Raw genomic sequence first — 7141 nt, forward strand, 5'->3', positions numbered from 1 at the left:
CTTTCCCTCTGCATTTGGTACAGATTCCTGTGTCGTGTTTTCTAGAATCTCCACAATTGGACTGTTTCCCCTCTGGTTGCTGTCGTCTCCACACCTGCTGGTGGCCCCACACACTCACAAATGGCCTTCCATTCATAAAAACTACATGCCTGCTTCCACCTTTATGCCTGGAATTTTTCCCCACTTGCCTCTAAATGTCCAAATCATATTCTTCCAGACCCAGCTTAAGTTTCCCTTCTCAAATTTAATAATTCCCACTCCCAAAGATAATGACAGCCTGTCTGTGCCAACAATTTGGCTCGTTGCTTGATTTTTTTCCTCACATTTTGGGTTACACCTCAACTCTGGCCCCTAAGCCCCCTTATAAACTGCCCCATTCACACACCGAGATAGAGCATATGTTTGATTAGTTTGGTTGAGTTATAGAGGATTTCCAATGGTCCCTTTCCTTCTTCCATTTCCCCAAATCCATGCCCAGTCTCTATCCTGTCTATGAGCTCATCCCTCCAGTCTGCTAGAGGCAGTAACCCTGACCCTGAGCCCCAGCCCCATCCTGCTTCTATGGCCGTCCTCCCTGATGCCCACTGCTGCTGATCTTCATGGAGGGCTCTGGGTCCAACCTTCCTAGGCAGACGGAAGGCTGGTTGCTGCATTCCTGAATCCTCCACAACTCCACCAAACGAACCAAACGTATGCTGTATCTAGGTGGGTGCGTGATGTACATGCAGGTGACTCAAGGTGAGCATCCAGGGCCTCCATGAAAAAGTCCACAGTTTACTGGAGAAAACAGTCTGGAAGGGGCAGAATTTTTCCTGCCTGGGATGTGAGGGTGTCAGGAAGGCAAAAGCGGTGACCTTTGACCTGGCCTCAAAGTTGTGTATGATTCCCAGCTTGAAGTTGGGAAGCGGGGGGAGGAGGCATGCAGACACAGTCCAGACAGAGGAAACTGCCTGAACCAGAGACACTGCGGACATGAAAGTCCCAGCCTCTTAGAATAGCAAGCACATTAGTTCAGTTAACAACTGAGTTGCCACGACATTTTTCTAATTATGAAATATTTTCCCAGTTCCAGATTTAAAAAAAAAAGAAAGATTTTTGAAGATTAAGATAGAGCTCGGGCACGTATGTTCTCTTGCAAATCTTTACTGGAGGTAAACCTTTTCCTTTGAAAGTTGACCCTTTCTTGGAAATATCCCAAAGGCAATTAGAGGAGAATTTAGTGATTCATGTAGGTTACCAAACTGGTTCATGCTCCATGGAATGAGTAAAAAAGTAATGAATTTGATCTTCTTGGCCCATAAAGGGACTCAGAAGGCAATTTTAAAAGTTAGTGACTAAGCTAGAAATATAGAAATTATCCTAGTCCACCCCCTCAGCCCCTACCGTCACCTTAAAGTACTGACCGAGCTCTATATTCATGTCCCTAGTCATTGAATGACTCCATTGTCCTAGCCACCTCCTTCCTTCCCTAACTTAGGTTAACCATTGATTCTCACCTGGGTGAATTAAAGGTGCAGGATGACTAACACGTTTGTTGGTTAGCGAGAGGGTGGGGAAAACCAGGTTGTCATTTTCTATTCTGATGGAAAATGTTCAATTGCTGTGTGAGCTACCTTTCACCATGTACATATACGGTTCGTATATTGGATAGTTCTATCACGTTGAGAGTTCTAAAAGCTTTCCTACTGCCTCTAGAAACTGGGGGTGCATATTCTCCCAGACACCCCTGATGTCCCCCCACAGGTTGTGCAGATGAGCAGCATCAGCCTCGTACCTCATCTTTCTGTCTTGTCCCCAAACCCAATCCTTTCTCACTACTGCCAAAGTGAACTTCATAAGAACTTTTCAGTGATTTTTTTGGTCCCCTCAGCATTATGGGCAATGTTCTTTTTTTCTCTCTCTCTTTTTTTCTTTATTGATTAAGGTATGACATATGTGCCCTTATCCCCCCATAGCCCCCTGCCCCCAGCTCATGCCCTCACACCCTGTGTCTGTGTCCATTGGTTATGCTTACTGGTATATGCACGCATACAAGTCCTTTGGTTGATCTCTCCCCCTTCGCCCCAACCTCCCCTGCTTTCCCTCCGAGGTTTGACGGTCTGATCGATGCTTCTCTGTCTCTGGATCTATTTTTGTTCATCAGTTTATGTTGTTCATTACATTCCACAAATGAGTGAGATCATGTGATATTTATCCCTCTCTGACTGGCTTATTTCACTTAGCATAATGCTCTCCAGGTCCATCCATGCTGTTGCAAATGGTAGAAGTTCCTTCTTTTTTACAGTAGCATAGTATCCCATTGTGCAGATGTACCACAGTTTTCTAATCCACTCATCTGCTGATGGGCACTTAGGCTGTTTCCAAATCTTAGCTAAGAAAAACAAATTGTGACCATCGCAATTTGTTACATTATTAGTTGTACGCTTAGTTACATTATTAAATGATTAAGTAAGGTAACTCTTTAAAACTGATTTTGAAAAGAAAGCTGGTGCTACATTTATTTTTATTTTTTTTTGGGGGGGGGTGCTACATTTATATTGAGAGGACAGATTATAAGAAAGCTCTAGGTCCCTGTTGACCATATAGAAAGTAAACACAATTATTTAAAGTTGATAAATTGAAAATCCATAGTATTAAGCATATTAAAGTGAATACCAGGAAAAAAACAAAACTAAATTGGAAGGAGATGTCTCTGGGTAGCAGCATCTTGGCTAGGGAGGGAAACTCTGTTTTGTTCCCTTTTAGTACTATTTTATCCTTAAAACAGTTTATATATTAACTTCATAAAAATTAAAATTTAAAAATTCTGAGATATTTTCAGTGATAAAGGGCAAAGATTTATGCATTACCTAAAGATGAAAATCATTCTTTTAGTCAAGACACAGTGGCTCAGGGCACTTTCTGTGGAAGACCACCTATTGTTTTCACAGCTGATAAGCGTAGACAGAGAAACCCCACCCCCACCTGACCCTTGAGCTCTGGCAATGGTCAGAGCTGTGCACCCACTGTTAGTCCAGACAATGGTAGCTGAAGCAACTTCCCCATTTATTATTATGTAAATCCTTGCTGATGGGCTAGTCTGCCTGGTAATGGGGGGTCGCCTGCCTAGGGGCTATGCTATGGGTGCATCCCAGATCAATAAAAGCTTGGTGAGGCCTGAGCACCAGTGGAAGTCCTTCCCATTGAGTTGGACTTGCCCTCCTGGTCCCCCAATATTTCCAATTATCTCTTGTCTCTTCTCTTTCATTTGTGTGCGGCTCCTCTTCCAGGTCCTGAACCCTGAACCACGCGGGACATGGAGGGAAACACACTCAACAACTTTCTGTGCATTTCTGGACCATCTGTGGTCTCTCTTGAGGTCAGCAGGTAAAAGCTACTGAAGGCACCAGGTATATCCTGACAGACTATGATCCTCCCTATGAATTATTCACCATGTAGTTGAATAGCAGAAAACTGCCTTGACAACTGGTATATTACGGTTACGTCATGGGTTCAGGAATCACTATATGATTCATTAAAATAATTCTGACATGGAAGGATGGAACAGAGTGTGGAAACTCAGAGGGAAGGTGGAAGAGAGTGGGTGCGTGGGAATTAATCAACCAAAGACCTTGTATACATATATGCATAACCCATGGACACAGACAATAGGGTGCTGAAGGCCTGAGGGGGTGGCAGGTGAGTACTTGAGGGGGTCAGTCAGGCTGGAGGAGGTCAATGGGGGGGCGGGGGGAGAGACATATGTAATAGTTTCAACAATAAAGATTTTTTTAAAAAGAAAAGAAAAAGAATAATTCTTAAATAGAAGCTGAACACAGAAAAGCTGAAGTTACTTTAGAAAGCAGCTCACTACACAGTAAAAGGAGAAAGGAGGTCATTCCGGAGCCAGCCCTGCAAAAGCTGGCATTTCTGCAGGTGCCCAAGAATCCTGAGCTAAAGACAAACAACCTGGCAATTAAAACACCCAAGAAAAAGTGATTTAACTTGAGGACCTTTAAAGTGACGTATTTGGCTAATCCTACAACAACACAGACGGATTGCACACCCATGAAGGTAGCTCAAGAGGCTGAGTTCATTTAAATATGATGCTGCTTCTTTTAAACTCGGTGACGTTCTGGAAGAGCATCATCACACTTTCGCCTGTCAGCTGTGCTGAGAGGGGCGTTGCTCCCACGCCTCCACAGCTAAGGGGAAGCCTGGCTCTAACAGGCTGGGCCAGAGATTCTGCAAGAAGCTCAGAACCTGACTGCAGGCTCTGCATGGAGACTGAGTTAGCTGATTCTGACACATATGCAAATCCCCCATCTCTACCACCCCCACCCCACATTCTTCACTGATCAAGGAACACCAGGAGTCCAAAGCACTTTTACAGCCCTGGAGATTCTGGGGACAGGCAGCACTTGAAACCTCCACCTAAAAAAATGTTGGGATAGTGACAGATTATAAAAACTTGGGGTGAGCAACCCTGATGACTCACTTATGAGTTCACTCAACATTGTGTGCCAGGAACTGGCAGTACAGAGGGGATCTTTGAAAGGCTCAGCAGTTCTCAAGAAGCTCACAGCCCAGAAGCATAACAGGATGCGTAACAGAGGACAGTACACTTCCATTCCCACTGCAGGGCTAGAGCTGATGCCAGAGCACTGAGGCGCCCACCACGGGCTTCCCTGGGGAGCACTCACCTTCACCACAGCCCTCTGCCTTTTGTCTACAGATCCTGCTTTATTGTAATGTAAGCATTGAAAACATCAAAACGTGGTAGGACTGAGAAAATTAAAAATCTGCCTTGGCATTCACCAGGCTAGGATAACAGGCACGGGTAAAGGCATGTGCTCAGTAACAAGAAAGCGTCTCTCCCAATGACATTACAGCGGCAAATTATCGAAAACAACCCCCTTCGTGGTATGACTACTGCTTTCTAACACACCAAAAGTTTTTGTTTTCTAAAGTCATAGTCTATTGGAAATTTTACTATCTGAAATTATATCAGTAAAAATGAAACATTCCGCCCTAGCCAGCTCAGTGGATAGAGCATCAGTCTGCAGACCCAAGGGTCTGGGGTTCGCTTCCAGTCAAGGGCACATACCTTGATTGCAGGCTCCTCCCTGACCTGGGCCCTGGTCGGGGCTCATGCAGGAGGCAACCAATCAATGTGTTTCTCTCACATCAGTGTTTCTCTCTGCCTTTCCCTCTCTTTTCCACTCTCCCTAAAAATCAATGGGAAAATATCCTCAGGTGAGGATTAACAAAAATAAAAATAAATAAAAATGAAACATTCCATTCCTGACTGGAGAATCCAAGTCACTTTGACAAAGAGAAGCAGTCTTGTTTTACAACCCGGATGCAAAGCTTCAGAAAAACAGCGTCCCACATCTACACTGTCATTTCCAAGGAACACTGGGGCCACTTCACAGTTTAGACCTGACATTGACGCCTTTAATTGGGCCTCATTTGGCTTAGCCTGTCAAAATACTGCTTCCCTTAAATTTTATTTCCTCCCTTCCCCCAAAGCTTACATCAATTCTATCCTTTGTTTGGTCCTCTGGAGTGTAGCCTCCCTCATTGCAATCTATATATATAAAAGGCTAACATGCTAAGTGTCCCTCCCACTGTCCAACCGGTCGCTATGACGCGCACTGACCACCAGGAGTAGACGCGCAACTCAGGATCTGCCGTGACACAATCTGGCCATTTACAGAGAAATGGCAGCACGGACCTGGCACTGACAAAGCAACACTCTGCTTCCCCCAAGTGGGACAGAGGCCCCACCACCACCCTGGAGCGAGAGCCCACCAATCACAGCTGACGCTGCTGAGACTCCCATGGCGCAAAATGCAGCCCACAGTCCAGTCCAGCCCAGAAACAATGGCTGTCATTCATCTGTAAATGTCTAGCACCTGGCACATAGGACAAGCCCAATTAATGTTGAATAGATCTACTAGTATCTATACCAGTGATGGCGAACCTTTTGAGCTTGGCGTGTCAGTATTTTGAAAAACCCTAACTTTGGTGCCGTGTCACATATAGAAATTTTTTTGATATTTGCAACCATAGTAAAACAAAGACATATTTTTGATATTTATTTTATATATTTAAATTTCATTGCACAAAGAAAAATTAACCAAAAAAATGAGTTTGCATGTCACCTCTGACACACGTGTCATAGGTTCGCCATCACTGATCTATACTAATAAAAGGCCTGTGGCCGTGACACCGTAACGCCATCATGACCAAATGAGCAGCGGCTCTCACAGCAGGCGGGGCAGGGCATGAGCTAATAGCAGCAAAGAGCTACCAGCAGCAATGGGCGGGGCAGCCAGCTGAAGCAAGCGGAAGCGAGCTACCAGTGCATGATTTCATGCACTTGGGCGTCTAGTCTACTTATATAAAAACCCTGGGTGCCCTGACCGGTGTGGCTCAGTGGACAGAGCGTCGGCCTGTGGACTGAAGGGTCCCAGGTTCGATTCCAGTCCAGGGCATGTACCTTGGTTGCGGGCACATCCCCAGTAGAAGATGTACAGGAGGCAGCTGATCGGTGTTCCTCTCTCATCAATGTTTCTAACTCTCTATCCCTCTCCCTTCCTTTCGGTAAAACTTCAATAAAATATATTTTAAAAAAAACAAAACCCTGGGTGTAACGTCACAACCGAGGCTCAACCAACCGGAAGGAAATCAGTTCTGCAGGGGCCGTCTTGGCAACAGCTGTGCCCTCCCCCAGCTGTTTCCTGTGAGGGCCGCGAGGTTTCAGGCAGGAACCGGCCCTCGGAGCATGGACGCACTGAGTCCTCAGGGTGGGTGGCAGGAGACCCTGCTGGCTGTCAGTCTGTTGGGATCACTAGCTCATCTCCAGCTGCTCGGGGGCTCAGGCCTGCAGGAAAGTGGGTGCTGCCAACTTCACCTCCACGAGCATATGCCGGGCTGGCTGCTGATGGAATGCACTGCCAGCTCAGGACTGCTCACGCCAGGGCAGGTAGGTCATGGGCACGCCCCACAGCCTCCATCAGTGCCTCAAGCTCCAGCAGCAGCGGCAGCGGCAGCGGCAGCAGCGGCACCCGCTTGAGCAGTCCAAGCAGGCAGCGCGTTCCATCAGCAGCCGACCCAGAGCACACGCATGGAGGTGAAGTCTCCGGCACCCACTTTC

Source organism: Myotis davidii, unplaced genomic scaffold (assembly GCF_000327345.1).
Source record: "Myotis davidii unplaced genomic scaffold, ASM32734v1 scaffold116, whole genome shotgun sequence".
Classification (NCBI taxonomy): domain Eukaryota; kingdom Metazoa; phylum Chordata; class Mammalia; order Chiroptera; family Vespertilionidae; genus Myotis; species Myotis davidii.